This window comes from Protopterus annectens, chromosome 8.part0 (assembly GCF_019279795.1).
Source record: "Protopterus annectens isolate FY-2018-M chromosome 8.part0, PAN1.0, whole genome shotgun sequence".
Taxonomy (NCBI): Eukaryota; Metazoa; Chordata; order Ceratodontiformes; family Protopteridae; genus Protopterus; species Protopterus annectens.
In genome coordinates, this window is record NC_056741.1 from 1,884,835,772 (window position 1) to 1,884,853,562 (window position 17,791).

Genomic DNA, 17,791 nt, shown 5'->3' on the forward strand with positions numbered 1-17,791 from the left:
ACCCACGGATATGGAACCTGTGCTCGTCAGGGGTGCTACAGACAGTATCAGGTACTAATCCAGACTGGGTACTATCCAAACAGGTTGACATATGTCCACTGGATCCAGGTCCCTGCTGGGACTGGCCAGAGCCACGTGCACGTGGTCTTCTAGGACGGTCTATGGACAGCCCCCCCAACATTGCTGGGGCTGGTACTGGCACTACGGGAGCAGCTGTGACTCGCTGGACATCCACGGTGACCTCCCACTGCTGATATTTTCTAGCATACGTCCACGTCTCAACCGTCCTGCACTGTCCTGACACATGGACATGACATTGTGGAGGACATCCAATGTCTCACCTCAATGTCTATCAATGTCCTGAGTGTAAGTATGTATGGCACCTGCTAGGTCATGGATACTGTCATTTACAGAGGTGTTATGAGCCCACTGTGCCCTTAGTCCCTGTCTGGTGTACCGCTCCATTCATTTCTGTGCCTCCATGACAGCCTGGAACATGTGTGTGGTAGAAATAGGTGTAGCATGTCTGCCAGGGGCATGATAACCAGCAGTGCTCTGACGAGAACCCCTGGGCATCTGCCTATGTGGTACCATTCCAGACATCTGGCTATGGCTGCTGTGTCCTGATACATGTGCCATAGATACCACACTGTCCTGGCCAGCGCCAACCATACACTGTCCCTCAGCTAAGGGCAATGGTGATGATGGATGTACAGGCAGTATGACTGTGTGCATGGATGGAGTGGAGACTTGTGTACTGTTAATTGGTGGCCCAGCAACAGACCCTGACAAACCTGCCTGTGCCTCAACACACCTATCCTCATGATCACTGTCTGTCTCAGCGACATCAGGTTCCCTGCTGTACTGAACCAGCCCCACCTCAGCACCTGTGAGAGGAAAACAGGAATCACACTTTAAGACCTGAACATGATGTCAGACCACATGCACACATGCACACACACAAAAATACACTCCTCTCTAAAGCAGACACACACAACACCAGCAATCTCAGAACATACACAATAGCAGGTGATGGTGGGTACAGTATCACAAGCAAAACAGTCATATCACAAATGTCAGCATGCAGGACATGTGTTGCTCAACAGCATGCAGTGCAAGTGTAGACAGTCCTTGTTACTAACAGTATACATGGCTTTGATGCATGTGTTTTGTTATTAGGTGATGGGCCTCCCCCTGGAACACAATGCATACATGGACACAATATTGCTGTGCAGGTATTCAAAACTCAATAGCATCACAAGACATATATGTGTCAGTTGTGCAAATGGTGATTGGTATGCATATTGTTTAGAGGTGCATATGTGTGCACACATGCAACATTAAGGTGTATAGCAAGGTGTATAGCAATGAAAGGTATGCGTAGTACTGTGGTTACAATAACTGGATGGGGTACATGTGTACATGGCCTACACCTTAACTATGACATGCACTTTTTATTTACAATAATATATGTAGAACACACTCACCAGCATTTGTCCACTGCCTTGATGTCACCCCAGAGGGACCTACATAGAGATGAGACAGTTTGTCAGTGGCCACAACTGTGGCATTGCTACTGTGTGTTTGCAATCTTACAGTACAACAGCAGTTTACATTCACAGGGCTACAGATTATGTTCCAAATGATCAGTATTGCACAACAACAGGTTCCACATCTTTTAACAACACACTGCACATCTCACATATGCATGATCTACCAATACAGATAACAGTAGTCTACAGATATGCCATGTTACCTGCATGCTCCATGTGTGCTTGCTGGGTGGCTCCAAACTCCATCATGGTGAACATCTGCTGCTCTTGCTGTTGGGCAGGTGCCATCAGGCTCAGGAGCAGCTCCTCCATTCTGGTGAGGGGGGATGGATATTAACACCACCTCCTGTTGCAAGCTGTTGTCTCCGCACATCAGCAGCATGCTGATGGACATGTCTGAGAAGATCACTGCAGTGGTGGCGTACCTGCTCATATGTCCGGTTATGTAGGCCTACTTCTTTTACCCTGCGGACAACATCTTGCCACATTGCAGTATGCTCCTGCTGGTCCTGGCTGATTCGTGAGAACATGAGACTGTAGTGCTGAATCATACTGGTAGTAATTATGTCATCTTCAACACTACTGTAAGTGGGGTTCCTGCAATGTGCCATGATCCCTGGAAGACATAAATACGAAAATATGTCTGAACAAGTCATATGGCGCATTTAACATTATACAGTACAGATATCACTGAACTGCCATATATAGCAACCTATTAGCTAATTAAGAGTGAAACACTTTAACTGCCACTTATTACTGCTCACCCCACAACTGCTTGGAAGTGCCCGGCTTACTCTCAATCTAATGAACCATGTTCTGCACAGCAACAAAATAAAATCACTACATAAGACTATAGAAGAGTACCTGGCACACTGTATGCAACACGATGCACCACCTAGCCACAGCAGATATACATCAAGCTGATGTGTAAAGAAATATATCATCCATCACAATGAGTGCAAGGTCCAGTAAATGTATTACTATTATACCACACAACTTGTTAATGGTGAACCCGTGTCCAAAATATGTGCACAATTTGGAATATAGGTTGCATACTGCTGTAGTACACTATGAATGTTGCTAGATACACAGTTATATGTTTTACCACACATATGTCAAAGGACATGTTACAGACATACCCACACACACATCAGACATAATTACAGGACACAAAGGTATGACAACCCAGATAAGCTTTCAGTGTGCACTATACAGTAATGTGTGTCAGTACTTACACAACCTTAATCTTGAGAAATGTACTCTGTGATGAATACAGGGACCACACAAAACAGTGGATGCAAGCAATGTGGACATACACCATACTTTGCTGTACAGGCCCAGAGCTTCAATTAGTACTACAGTACACACAGGATTTGGATTCAACATCAGTACCAATCAATAATCATAGATGTAGTGCTTTAGCCTCCAATGACACACCCTAGTTAAAACCAAGGCACTTAATCACACTGTATGCAATAGCACTTTTTCTGTCTAGCAACAGAATACACAGCTTTTGCTAGGATCAAAGCAAGGACCCATAATACCATGACAAACAGTTTCCCACTAAGCTATCCCACAGATACATATCTTTGACGTATTCACAAACACTTTGACCATCACAGTCAGTTAACAGTACAGATAATCTATTGCAATAGGTGTGTATGAGTATATATAACTATATATATATATATATATATATATATATATATACATACACATCCAATATACATATGTATGTAGGCACATATACATTTCACCTTTCATAGTAAGAATATCAATTATACAAAGGATGTGAGGTGTACAGTAATGTAATAAAATTGCACAGTCTTGGGATAAATGCATGGAAGGTGTTCACACCCCAGGTAGCTTTAGCAGGCCTCACTGGCTTCAACATTGCAAACTGAACAAATCAACCACAGTGTTTAACCACCACATGTGATATACCAGCACTGTATGCTGTCTTGTTTGTCACAAACTAAAAGCTACATACAAATATGCGCATACTAACCTTCACCAGCATATATATCTCCACCCTTCACAAACAGTTGCAAGATGTCCCCTGCTCTATGCACATATACAGATGTGAATATATATGATACATATATATTTCTCCATATGTGTGTGGCATACACACACAAGGTCCACACTGTTGTAAGTCCCTGGACCTCACAGCTGAACTGTTGGGCCTTGCTGCAACACAAACAGGTGTCACATATGAACACACACTAACATTAGGGGGGTATATATGGCTACAAATGCTAGATAAGCATACTAGACTGCTATAGCAGTTGCCAATGCTAAGCTACACTTTAATATGACTATCATGCATGTGTTGTTCTGTCACACCCATGTTTATATAATGGTAGCGCTAATCCCCCAACAGCCATTGGCCACACTACTGTACAGAACACAGATAACATGGATCAGATCTTTGACATTTAATGCTGAGCTACACATTTCACAGGTATGTCCCACTGCCCACAGGTACACACTGTATTGTCCATAGCAGCAGTTAAGCAGAACATCTATGCATAAATAAGTACTGCTGCCACATATGAATGGTTCACATTATGTAGACTGTTCTTCAATAACATCTACTACATGCCAGTAAATACATATGTGTCACATACCTTTCCTTTGTATGATTTGGTAATATTTATTTTTCTTTTTCCTTTTCTCTGTCTCTCTCTCTCTCTCTGTCAGTCTCTGCAATAGAGTGATTGAGTGTGTTGGCAGAGATTGCAGCCTGCTTTTGTAGGTATTTGCACATGAGCATGTGATGGCCTCTGCACCAATTAGTGGCCACCACTTGCTAATTGTATGCAGCCCGCTGTGTAGTAATTGCAGTAATCACTGTCATAGCAGCCCAGTACTATAAATTGCTAACTCAGGTAGGCATGGCCCTTTCAGCTTTCCAAGATGGAGATCATCCTTGTTTGCTGTGGACATCATTGTTTAACTCAGAAGGTTGGTATAGTTCTTATATCAGAAGCCAGGGGTGTAGCCAGAGATTTACATTTTGTACTCAGACCTAATGTTGCTGCTTCCAGTACCCACTTGTCAGTGTAGAATTGTACTCACCCCTCAAAATGTTACCCCAAGATACATGGAAAGATGTACTTTCTTTTCAACTTTTGCAATTAACTGGCACAAGAATGGTTTCTGAACTGCTATACTGTGAATATTCATTTACTCAGTTCTAAACAGTTTGTGCTTTTTTAGTGTTGACATTAGCACAAGCTGCTCAAAAAAACTGGACACATTTCAGTACTGTGAGTATGCTTACCTACATCCTTGGTAGACCCTGCACACACTGGTATATTCTACATTTGTGTAGGGGTGCAGAAGTACAGAGAGTGTAAGTATTATTGTGTGGATTTTATCTTGCTGGACTACAGGGTTGCTGTGTACATGTTAGTTTTTCAAGGCAAGAGGTCTGTCTGCGTAACTCCCAACTGTGGACCTATCCACATGGTAGCCAGAGAATAGCCTGTTATTTTTTGTCTGTGCATCACACAGGTCTTTTCAGCAATAGAGCAATGGCATTGTTACAACTGGTTGCTACCAGTACATGGCTACATCCATTTGTATTTCAGTGTTGTATTCCTACATAAGGGTATGCTTCCAAAACTCCTTCTAAAGCTATTTGCACAGTGTGTAACAGCAGAAAGGCTGATATGCCTCTGTGTTTCTGCCTCTGCCAGACCTCTCAAACACTCAGGTACATATTTGAACAGACTCAGGGAAAAAGTCAGTGACACCTTTAAAATGTTAGTGCCATTAAGTTGAAACATTTAGAGAATCAGAACATATGAATTAATACACCTTTTCTGAAGTAAAAGAAGTGTCTAACTCTTAATTATTGTCATTATTCATTAAGTGTAATTCACCACCTTTCTGGTCAAATTCAGTAGTTTTAGGAGGGCTTCAGAGGGACAGAGCTAAAATTTGTGTCAAAATCAGGGAGATCCCTGAAAATTAGGGACAGTTGGGAGGTATGGCCTCTGCCCTAAACAGATATGCCAGTGTTTGTCCTGCTGTGATACTGTGTGGGGTTGTAAAGTGATGGTGTAACATTATTTCCTGCTAGAATGGCTGCTTCTCTTATCATAGTCATGTAATGTAATCCTACAACAGCTATTGGTAAAGATCCACAGAACAAGTTGTGTGGTATGGCATTCCTATTTTTCCTTTACATTCACTCATTCTGATGCATGATATATTTATTTCAGCACCAACTTGTTGTATATCTACCATGGCTTAGTGGTACTTCATGTTGTGTAGTGTGTACAAGGTCCAGGGTTTGAGACTGACAGAAGTGTTTTATTTTGCTCCTGAGCAGAACAAAGGCCCTCACATACAGAATGACTAAGGCACTTTTAAGCAGTTGTAAGTGGGTTTGCGCAGGTTTGTGTGATGCTTAGCAATGCTTAACTAAGCGTAAACAAGCACACACTCGCGCAAACCCGCTAACTACCGATTAATAGTGCTTACTCCCGCTAACCGTCATTCTCATTTCTTTGAAAGAAAAGAAAAATGGGGAGATAAGAAAGTGGTGAAAAAGGGGCACAAAGAGGGAAAGACAGTATGGAAATTAGCTCGGGATGTGCAGGACGGGTGCATATGGAATAAATTTGGAGGTAGATATGAAACCTGAGAGGGGGGTGAGGACAACAAAGTATGTTGTAATGCCAATTAAATTACATTTTATGTGTCCAGTGGACATGTGTGCAAAATGGGCGGCTATATATGGGGCGTAATTTTTTTTTTTGGGAGCAGATTGCCCTTTTTTTTTCAGGTGAGAGTGGAATGTGGGGTAGGGGAAGTAGGTATATGTGGGGAGGTAGGTTGGGGAGGTAAACAGACAAGACAACCAAGATGCATACAGGGCTGGTATATGACATGTGGTGGGTGAACACCTTTGACGGGGAGGGATGTTTGGAAATCGCAAGCCCATGAGCTCACAGATGGAAGCAGTGGGACTGAGGTCCCCACCCATGGGCAGTCACCACTGCATCTTCACAGCCCAGAGTGTGGCTGTGCTGTGGGCTGTGTAGGAGGGCAGGCTGACCCAGGAGTTGCACCACTCGTGCCTCAAGCTGGGGTAGAGGTTCTGCAACAGAACGTTCAGGCTCTCTACGCACCACAGCCTGGACCGTTTGAAGGGTGATAGGTGGCCCTCCTCTGCCCACGCTTGCACGGGGGGATGAGCCCCATCCCCTGCAGCGCTTCCACCCGAAGGTGGCACAGGGCCAATGGAGGAGGAGGTCCCAGGCTGGGCACCGGACCTGCTTGTGCCGGGTGCCATGGCCAGCCGAGGTGGGACAAGTGGGTCCGCTGGGACCGGCCTTCCTATACGAAATATGTTTTGGAGGGTTTAATAAAGGTATGGGTTAGTAACAGTCAACAATATTCCCAATTATTTATAACAGCATGCAGAAGTATTCCCATTAACCCAACACACCAGATTTTCAACAGTTGAAAAGCAAGCATAACACATGCATATATAGAACAATGGTGGACATTACAACAGCATGCAGGTTGAATTGATGGCAACAGGCCAACAATATTGTGGTATTTTAACAGGGCACATGCATAGAAATAAATGCAAATATTTATAAACCAATAGGACATATGTCCCAACAAATGTTTTGAGATTAGACATACCGATTAAGGTGTGGAATTGCATTTTTATGCACATACAGTAGGGTGGAAAAGGATAGCTCAATTAACAACTTATATATCCTTCTAGTTTTCACTACATACCTATTAACTGCAGTTATATGTCCCTTACATGTATTATTACACTACCCAATGTCCTTATATTGTGCAATTGGATTTTGCTAGATCATTATATACATGAGCTGTATCTTACACACAAACAGTCCAAGATGCAGATGTTACTGCTACATATTTTGTGAGTTGCTCACACACACTACTGCTAAGATGATACACTGACAGCTCTACTTTCATATAATTATCTAGGTATGGTCAGGTGAAAGTATCAGTTATATGTTAATAGCTCCCTACATTTCTGGGGAAAAAAATACCAAGCTACTCATGTGCTAGATTAACCTGTACATGCTGGGCATGAACCAACAGTTGAGGGCTGTAAATATTCATAAAAGCTACTGGCACTCCCTTCATCCACGTTATATGGGCCTACCCAAGTGTGGGTTAACACTGCTTAATACAACAGTACTATTTGTAAAATGCAACAGTACAACATATCAAAGAAAATGACACAGATGCACTCCAGGAATTATACATTTATTAAAGGATTATTACACCTTATTTATTGGGTTAAAACACTTTTTGAAGGCTTTCTCATTTATTTTATATAACAGTACATGCAGAATAATTACTAACCTGCCTGATGATGCAGCCTTTGCAACCTATCTTCATGGGCTTGCTGATTCATAGCCCGGACACCTGCAGCTGTGAAGTAAATGCAGTGATATTGAGACATACCTATCCATAGTATAGACAAGCATAGCAATTCTTAACATCTTAATACAATGGCTACTTACTCAGTACTGGGGCATTAGGCATTGCACGGCACTCCTGGATCCACTTACATCGCTTCAGGTCAGAATAGTGGTGCCTGACCTGCTCACCAGTCTGAGGAACACCAGTAGCACTGGTGAGATCACGAGATAGACTGTTCCAGGCCTCCATTTTATATTGAGTGCCCTGGTACTGGCCCCACAAGAGTCTTTCCTCATGATTGTGGACAAGGAGCCAAACCATTACTTTGGTCTCCTCAGTGCCCCATCTTTGCGCTCGAAATTGAGTGCCTTCTCCAACACCAGCCATGCTGACTGCAGAAGGGAGCTACAACCAGTTATGGTAAGTATTCCCGCCTGTGGAGCTTAAATATGCCTCATTTCCCGCACTTATTTGTGATTGGCCAGTTTTGAAAAAACTCAGCTGTAGGCACACCTGCCTAGCTGATGTTAGCAATGTTTAATATTCCTTTGATAGATATGTGTCTGTTGAAAGTGCATGGTTATGAAATGCTGTCATGGCTTAGTGGTTATGTACTGTGACTATAGTGCACAGTATCCTGAGTTTGAGCCCTGTCATTGCTTTTTATTTTCCTACTGGCCAGACCTGAATGGTTAAGGTACAGTAAAGGAGGTGTGGCTGTGTTTAGCCGACTTTGCCCAACGTTGCTCGAAGTTGCCAGACGTTACGCTGGTTAGTGGGATGTGCAGCTACGCGCAAATACATTGTAGTTGCACTGGTTGGCGTGGTGCACAGCTACACGCAAAGACATTGTGCTCGTTAATGCGGTGCTCAGCTACGAGCAATTGGTTTTAAATATGCTAAATACTGCTAAAATGTGCTTAGCAGTGCTTTATGCCTTAGAATGCATAACCATTTCACCTTCATATATATATATATATATATATATATATATATATATATATATATTTATATATAAAATTCGTTCACTACTACATATAACATTTGAATGCTTTTTATAAAACTTATACATGATAAATGTCAGGAAATATTTTTGTATACAGATTTCCAACACAAAATGGAATGGGCAGTAGTGGGACTCGAACCGGGAATGCCTCCTCTTTGTGCGAAGGCTCTAACCACTACGCTATCGCTATTTTGCTTAATTTGCATATTTTTCTTATTATCTTCTTTGGTGTCTAAGCTGCTAACTGTAGTTAAGCAATGGGCAATCCCACGCAAACACGACCAAATACGGGCAGCTATATTGGAAATAAAACAAAAAAAAAATTTCTTTTAATTTTTAGATTTGTACGAGGTTTACTATATGGGAGGGTGTAGTGTTACAATGTACACATGTGAGCGGGCTCGGTCATGTAACTCAACATTTCTTGGGTTTTGTCAGTGCAGGGGCATGGATTTTTGGACTGCTTGGCAGTCCGACACGCCCCCTACACTCGTCCATGCTCCGTGTAAGCTTTGGAGTTGAGGCAGTGTGCCCTCATTAATATGCATGGCGTGCTGCCGTCATAGTCTTAGACTGGCATTTCTGTGTAAGACTAATCTAGTCTTACATAGAAGATTAGTAAATCCTGGGGCATGTGTGTGGAATATTTACTTTGTGTGGGTATAGTTCTGTAGGGTAAGTGTGCGGTAGTTATGAACCTTAGGGTTAGGGAGGGATTAAGGGTAGTGCATAGATGGTTGTGTATGTGGGGTTTAGTGTAGGGTTACAAGTGGGGTTTTGGTGTTTTAATTTAGGGTTAGTAGTAGTTTTGGTTAGTGTATGTATGTGTTTTTTGTTGTTGTGTTTGCGTAGGTAGTATGTTACAGGCGGTGAGGTTGGTCGGCTATTGCGGTTTTGATGTTTAAATTTCATAGTTTTGCGTGTTCGACGTTGTTGTGTTTCGCTGTTAATGTGTCGACGGAGTCTGCTTTCATTTAATTAAAGTAGACCCCATTAGTTCATGTAAGGCTAATGTAAAATGTATCACTTGGATGATGCCATTTACATAAGCTTGAGCCCTTACACATTTACTACTCCCTACCTGCACAAAAATGACTTATGGAAAAGAAAATGGCTTGTAGTACTAGTAGGATATACAAGCCAAATACAAAACCCCTGTAGTCTTGTGGCAGGATACCAAAATTTTGCTTATACTTTGGCTGCCAAATGTCTTGTGAGACCAAGACAGTTGGGAGCGTCAGAACTATTCATGATGTCAGGACAGAAGCGCAGGAAGAAGAAATTGCTAATGAGACTAAAAGTGACAGCAATCAGAAAAGCTGAGGAGCTAACTGCACATTGAAGATAAATGACACTCTGGTGGTCTTGACTTCATCTGTTTCTCTTTGGGTTTGAGTCTCTGTCTCAGACTCAGTAATCCCTATGGCTGTGTCTTATGTTTCATTGGGTTTGAGTCTGTCTGTCTCGGGCTCAGTAATCCCCATGGCTCTCTCTCTTTTGTGTCTTTCTTTGGGTTTGAGTCTGTCTGCCTCAGGCTCAGTAATCCCCATCATATCTCTCAATCTCTTATAGTAAAAAAATCTGGACAAAGCCACAAGTAATGGGGGAATGAAGTCCCAAAAATAGCAACACTTTTTAAATGTTGCTCCTACAAACTTAGAAAGTTGATAGAATAACAGATTTTGCATTAGCATGAATTTTCTGAAGGATATGAAGTCTGAAACGCAAATCTTTCATTATCTTCTGACCTCAACTCTGAATGACTTGCCAACAGTTTGCTAGAAAACCACAATTTTATGAGAAACAGACCAAATATATGAGGCAAAACTGGACATTCTGCAAAAATCTGTATAGTTGAGCGGTCTAATCCCCATGGCTTTCTCCTGTATGCCTTGTGTTTCTTTGGGTTTGAGTCTGTCTGCCTCAAGCTCAGTAATCCCCATTGCTTTCCTCTGTATGTTTTGTGTGTCTTTAGTCTTTTATATGTGTGTCCCATGGCTGTCATGTGTGCCTCTGCAGTGTGATTGTTCTGCATGTCATTAACTGTCTGATGTTCATTGTGTTTCACTGTTGCAGTCATTAAAATTGGGTTATCCTGCTGGCAGGCTACCCGCAGTCGGCCTGAGTTCCAAAGTCTAGGTCCAGCGTCGGTTGCTGTCGCCTCTTCCCTGACGTCAGTGCGCCAGGGATATATAAGATGCAGCTGATGCCATTTTCTTTAGTCTTTCTTGCCGCGTGGTGCCCGAAGCAAAAGCAGTTCGCAAGTGCCAGTCGGCCGACTCCTGAAGTTTTCAAGTTCGAATTTCAGATCTGAAGTCTTCATTAAAGCTAAGTACCCCGTTGGGGAAACTTTTTTCTTGCTCCAGACCGATGTCAGAAAAAGTTAATAACTGTATTTCTTGTGGGAAGCAAATACCTCATAAGGATTTTCATTCTTACTGTATTCCTTGCCTAGGCCCTGACCATAACATTGCTAGTTGTCGGTTTTGTGCTAGATTTAACCAACGCACTATTAAGCGTCGGTACGATTTTGCATTTCATTACTTTGGCAGAAGATTTAATTATATAATGCCATCGGATCAGCCGACTACCGGAGTTTACAAAAAATGAAAATAAAAAGAAAAGGACAGGCATCCGAGATCCAAAACCAATGACGAGGCTTCTTCTAGGCCTGTCACCAGTTCGCCGGTTCTCAGTGAGGTGCATTTGCAGCCCTTGACGCCCACTACCTCAGAGCCACAGGCCGCTTACGACTCCCACGTGGAGCCGATTGGGCCTCTGGAAACTCAAGGTATTGGACACTCGGAAACTATTCCCTCAGATGGGTCCGGAGCCACTGAGCAGGCATCGGCTTCTGAGGGTGTTTTCAGGCCTACACAGTTATATGTGAAACCTACTTCAGCTACAAAGACAAAGACTAAAGCAGCTCTAAAGACAAAGAAACAAGTACAGCATTCACCTGGACAGGCCTCCATGCCTAAAAAACAGATGCTTAAAATGGCCGAAGACCTTATTACTTTGATCAGGGGTTCCCATCCCCCTCCTGAAAAGAGACCTAGGCAAGAGTTAGAATATGAATCTTCAGAACAGGTTTCCATTTCCTCTGATTCCTCCTCTGAACAGGATTACTCTATTCCTCCCTATGAGGATTCTGATGCTGAAGAATCTATCCCTTCAGCCTCTCCTCCTGAGGATTATTCTTTTGGGGAAACACTGCATACTATGAAGGAGCATTTCCACTGGGAGAGCCAAGATTACTCAGAATCCAAGAAAAGGCTCAGAGATTTCCTTTTATTGCCCCAGCACAGGCCCCTTGCTATCCCCCCTGTTTTAGACATTGTAGATGATGTATTTACAGAGTCCAGTTTTTCTCCAGATTCTTTACCACCAGTCCGTGTTAAGCCAGACAGATACTTCAGGGTTCCTGATTCACATAAATTTCTCTATAAGAACCCTACAGCTGACCCAGAAACCATCTCTCAGGGTCCCAAAGGGGTCAAGGCTTCTACTGCAAAAAACCCTATCCCCTCTGATAGGGATTCTAGGGCCCTCGACAGATGGGGCAAAAAGATTTATACTTCTGCTACCTTGGCTGTAAGAGCTTTAAATTGCCAATTTCATATGCTTAAGTATCAGCAACATCTTATACCCTTGCTTAAACATAAAATGCCAGCAAATATAGAATGTGCAGACAATAAAGAAATGCAGGATTTATTGCATGCAGCTGAACAAGTTGAAAAGCATACTTTGCAATGTGGTTTTGATTCTCTTGAGGCCTCCTGCAGGGCCACTGTTACAGGTTCTGTCATTAGGAGGCATACTTGGTTAAAAGAACAAAATTTGCCGTTCATGTTAAAGCAAAACTATTAGACGCTCCTTTACATCATGATACTTTGTTTGGTGCTAAAGCAGAAAAGCAGAAGAAGTGTTGAAGAAAATGGAGGACAAGGCTAAATCTATGCAAACAGTCAAGGATTTCTTGCAGGTACAGCCTCCCAGATTTAGCAGGAACTGGCCTACATAATATTGGTCCTTTCCAGTGGCAGATAGACCACAAAGGGGCAGATACAGATGCCCCAGAGGCAGATCACAGCCCCAAGGCTCATACAGGCCTAAACAATGGGGTGCTTCTACCTCCAAGAGTGGAGAGGAAAAACCACAGCCATACAGGAAATAGTCTAAATGACTTTCCCCTTCCAGCACCAAGCACTTATCTTTTGGCAGCCCCTTTGGGGGGGAGAACTAGCACTTTTTTCACAAAATTGGCACATGATCACCCAGAACAAATGGGTTCTAAATATAGTTTCACAAGGCTACAGGTTCCATTTTCACACCATGCCAAGGCAAAGCGGTATGCCAGACCTGCCACGCAATCAATGGGCAGAGGCACAAAAACAAGTTTCATCCCGCATGGACATGAGGGCCATTCAACAAGTACCAGAACAAGAGCAGGGTCACGGATTCTATTCAAGACTGTTCTTGTTACCCAGAAAAGACAAAGCCTAGAGACCAATACTGGACCTATCTATTCTAAACATATATCTGGATATTCCAAAATTCAAAATGTTGACTCTACAGCAGCTTCTGCCCATGTTGGGCAAGAAGGCTTAGCTTATGATTTTAGATCTAAAAGAGGCATACCTGCATGTCCCAGTCAGACAAACATGCAGAAGATACCTCAGATTCAAAGCTGGCTCAATGCACTACCAATTCTCTGCACTGCCCTTTGGCTTATCTACTGCGCCCAGGGAATTCACAAAGTGCCTGGCGCCAGTAACTGCATTTTGCAGACAAAGAGGAATACAAATATATCCTTACTTGGACGACTGCCTTATTCAAGCGGAGAACAAGGACATTCTACTATAGCATCTGGCGTTTGTAAAAAGATTACTGACAAGTCTAGGGTACACAGTAAACGAGAAGAAATCAAAAACTCGTACCCTCTCCAGAGATAATATTCCTGGGTGCAAGCTTAAATACAACTGCCCAGATGGCTTATCTCATGCCAAACAAACACAGACAACTGACTACTTATTTCAAAATGTTGGCAACAAAGACCCAGTTATCTTCAAGAAAAAATCTGCAGGCCTTGGGTTTCATGGCATCCTGCATTCTGCTAATTCCATATGTAAGACTGCATATGAGGAAACTTCAGTGGTATCTAAAAAGCGTTTGGACTCAACATTGCCGCAGCCTGTAAACAATAATTACCCTCATTCCCTGCCTGCAACAGGAGTTTCGATGGTGGGCAAAAGCCTGTCACCACAACATGGGACAGCCATTCACCTTACCCACAGCCAGGCAGACATTGACAACAGATGCATCAGATTACACCTGGGGGGCCCATATGGCAGGAAGATGTATTCAGGGCACATGGTCCACAAGTCAAATGCATCTACATATCAATAAAAAAGAGATGCTAGCTGTTCAGAATGCCCTAACAGCCTTCAAGGATCAACTTCATCCAGGACAACTACTAATAAAGACGGACAATACTACAGTCATGTGGTACATAAACAAGTAGGGAGGCACACATTCCTACCCCCTCTGCAGGCTAGCCATGAACTTGTGGCACACAGCATTGACTTACTAAGTACATCTGCAAGCTCAATTCCTGCCAGGAAGGAAAAATACTCTGGCAGATGAACTAAACAGAAATCTAGTGGATCCCCACGAGTGGAAATTGGATCCACAAGTCTTCAGCATGATAACAAGGACCTGGGGATGCCCGGACATAGACCTATTTGCCTCCCCTCACACCTACCAACTACAAAGATTCTGCACAAGGACTTATCACAAGCAAGCATGGAAAGTGGATGCTCTATCTTTTAGCTGGAAAAATTTAACAGTATATGCCTTTCCTCCTCTGCCTCTCCTCCCCAAGGTACTCCTCAAGGTCAGACAAGAGAAACCAAAAATTATACTGATTGCCCCAAACTGGCCCCATCAGCACTGGTACCCAATCCTAAAGAGCTTGTCTCACTGCCTAGCCTGGACATTACCTCAAATTCCTCACTTACTGACCCAACAAGACAGCCAGATACTGCACAGCCAACTCAAAACCTTAAACCTGGTGGCATGGCAGATAATATAGCCTCTCAAGACACACCTCTCTCTAAAGCAGTGATGGATGTTATTTTGGAGGCCAGGAGGCCTAGCACCAGAAAATCTTATGCAGACAAATGGAAGAGATTCTGTGCTTGGAACCAAGCACAATGCATTGACAAGATTGTTCCAAATATTCCTCAGATTTTGCAATACTTAACTGAGATGCTGGATAAAGGCCTTTCCTTTTCATCAATTAAAATTCATGCCTCTGCCATTTCAGCTCATTATAATACAGAACCACCTATTTTTTCTCATCCGTTACTGAAGCAGTACCTCAGAGGGGCTAAAAACATAAGACCTCCAAGGAGAGCACCAATACCTGCATGGGACCTCAACTATGTTTTGGAAAAGCTCACACTGCCTCCGTTTGAGCCAGCCTCTGCAGCTGACATAAAATTCTTATCTTGGAAAACAGCTCTGCTCCTAGCAATAACCTCCGCTAGAAGAGTCTCAGAGTTACAGGTACTCATGGCTGTGGAACCTTTTATCATTTTCCATCCTGACAGGGTTTCGCTGAGGACAAACCCTACATTTATGCCTAAGGTAGTGTCCATTGTGGCCCTTAACCAAACAATTAATTTGCCTACTTTTTATCCAAACCCACAGAATAAGGGTGAGAGAATTCTGCAATCTTTGGACATTCACAGACAGCTACACTTCTACTTGGACAGAACTAAAGCTTTCAGAAATACTGATCAACTTCTAGTGGCATATGCTGCAGCATCACAAGGAAAGCCTATCTCAAAACAGACTATTTCAAAGTGGATAGTTCATTGCATTCATTTCTGCTATTCACAGCATGGCAAATCAGTGCCTAAGGGCATTAGGACACGTTCAACCAGAGCAGCAGCCACTTCAGCAGCCTTCCTCAGAGGAGTACCAACCAAAGACATCTTAGAGGCTGCAACTTGGAGTTCAGTGCATACCTTTACAAAGCACTATCACTTACCTCTCTACTCTAAATCCAGGGCAGGCTTTGCCACTGCAGTTCTGCCGGACCTTATAGCCTCTCCTAATCCTATTTAGCTCCAGCCTCCCAACCTTAGCTTTGGGATTCAACCCAATTGTAATGACTGCAACAGTGAAACACGATGAACATAGTACAGTTGTGTACCTACCATAAATGTAGATGTTAGAGTGTATTCACTGTTGTATTCCAGGTTACCCTCCCACCATCCCCCTTTTTTCTTTGCTGGGACCTAACTGTACTTTTCTACTCTATACAACCTATGTGGTGTATTTGCTTGTAGATGAAGGAAAAGTTGTTTTTTGTGCATGCATGCTTATTGGCATAATTTAGCCTACCATTTTAGGGGCACCTGACATCTGGGGCAAGAAAAACTGAAGAAAATGGCGTCAGCTGCATCTTATATACCCCTGGCATACTGACATCAGGGAAGAGGCGATAGCAGCCGACGCCGGACCTAGACTTTGGAACTCAGGCCAACTGCGGGTAGCCTGCCAGCAGGATAACCCAATTGTAATGACTGCAACAGTGAATACACTTGAACATCTACATTTATGGTAGGTACACAACTCTACTTTTTGTGTGGTGGGGTCAGTTTATCTAATGCTACTTGTGTGTTTCCATCATGCCATAGTGCTGCCAATGTCTTGTGTTTAGGATTCTGTGTGATGTTTCAATTCTGACTTGTGGTGGTGTTGCCTTTGTCTTGTGTGGGACTTTGTTCAGTCTTGCAGTAGTTTTGTCCTGGTCGTGTTTGTCTCTGTCCTCTGTGGGTGGGTGCCTCTGTCCTGTATATGGGAGTCTGTGTGGGTGTTCAGTCTTGCTACAATGCTGTCTTTCTCTTGTGTGGGTATCTGTCCTGTGTGTGGGTGTCTGTGTAGCTGTCTGTGTTGTCTGCCTCTGTCTTATATGAGAAAGTCTGTGTGGATGTCTCTGTTCAGCCTTGATGTATTGCTGTCTTTGTCTTGTGTGTCTGTGTTGTGTGTGGGAGTCAGTGTAGGTGCCTTTGTGTACCTCTGTGGGACTGGCTACCTTGATGCAGTACAGAGGCTTATCATAATATAACAACATTGCTACTAAATGCTAATCAGTCATAGCTCTCAATCTCTTTTCACAAAAAACATCTGAACAAAGCCAAAGATAATGGGGGACAGCCCCAAAAATCAGGGCACATTTTAAATATTACTCTTAAAAACTTAAATGGTTGCTGGAATAAAAAAGTATTGTGTTACCATGCATTTTTTGAAGGATATGAAGCCTGAAACTCAAATGCCTCTCATTATTTTGTAAATTCAGCCCTCAATGAATTGCCACAAACAATCCAGAGAACTACACATTTTGAGGAACAAACCAGAAATGAGTCAAATCTGGGCATTTTGTGAAAATCTTGGCAGTTGAGTATGCAGTTAGTGTGCATGTGTCTCTGAATGGCTAACTTGCTGTGGTACAGGGGGTTGCCATAATGTAGCATTGATACTAAATGCCAGTCAGTGTGTGCATGCACCACTGAGTGGCTACCTTGCAGTAGTACAGGAGCTTGTCATAATGTAACATTGGTGCTTAATGCCAGTCAGTGTGTGTATGCACATCAGTTCTTAATGATTTGAATGTAGTAATGCTATAGTGATTGTTAAATGGTGCTGGATGGGCTTGACAGGGGGGGGGGGGTGCAACAGCAATGTGGTCACACTTCATAGTTTCCTGAGTAGGGCCCCCAACATGAAACTT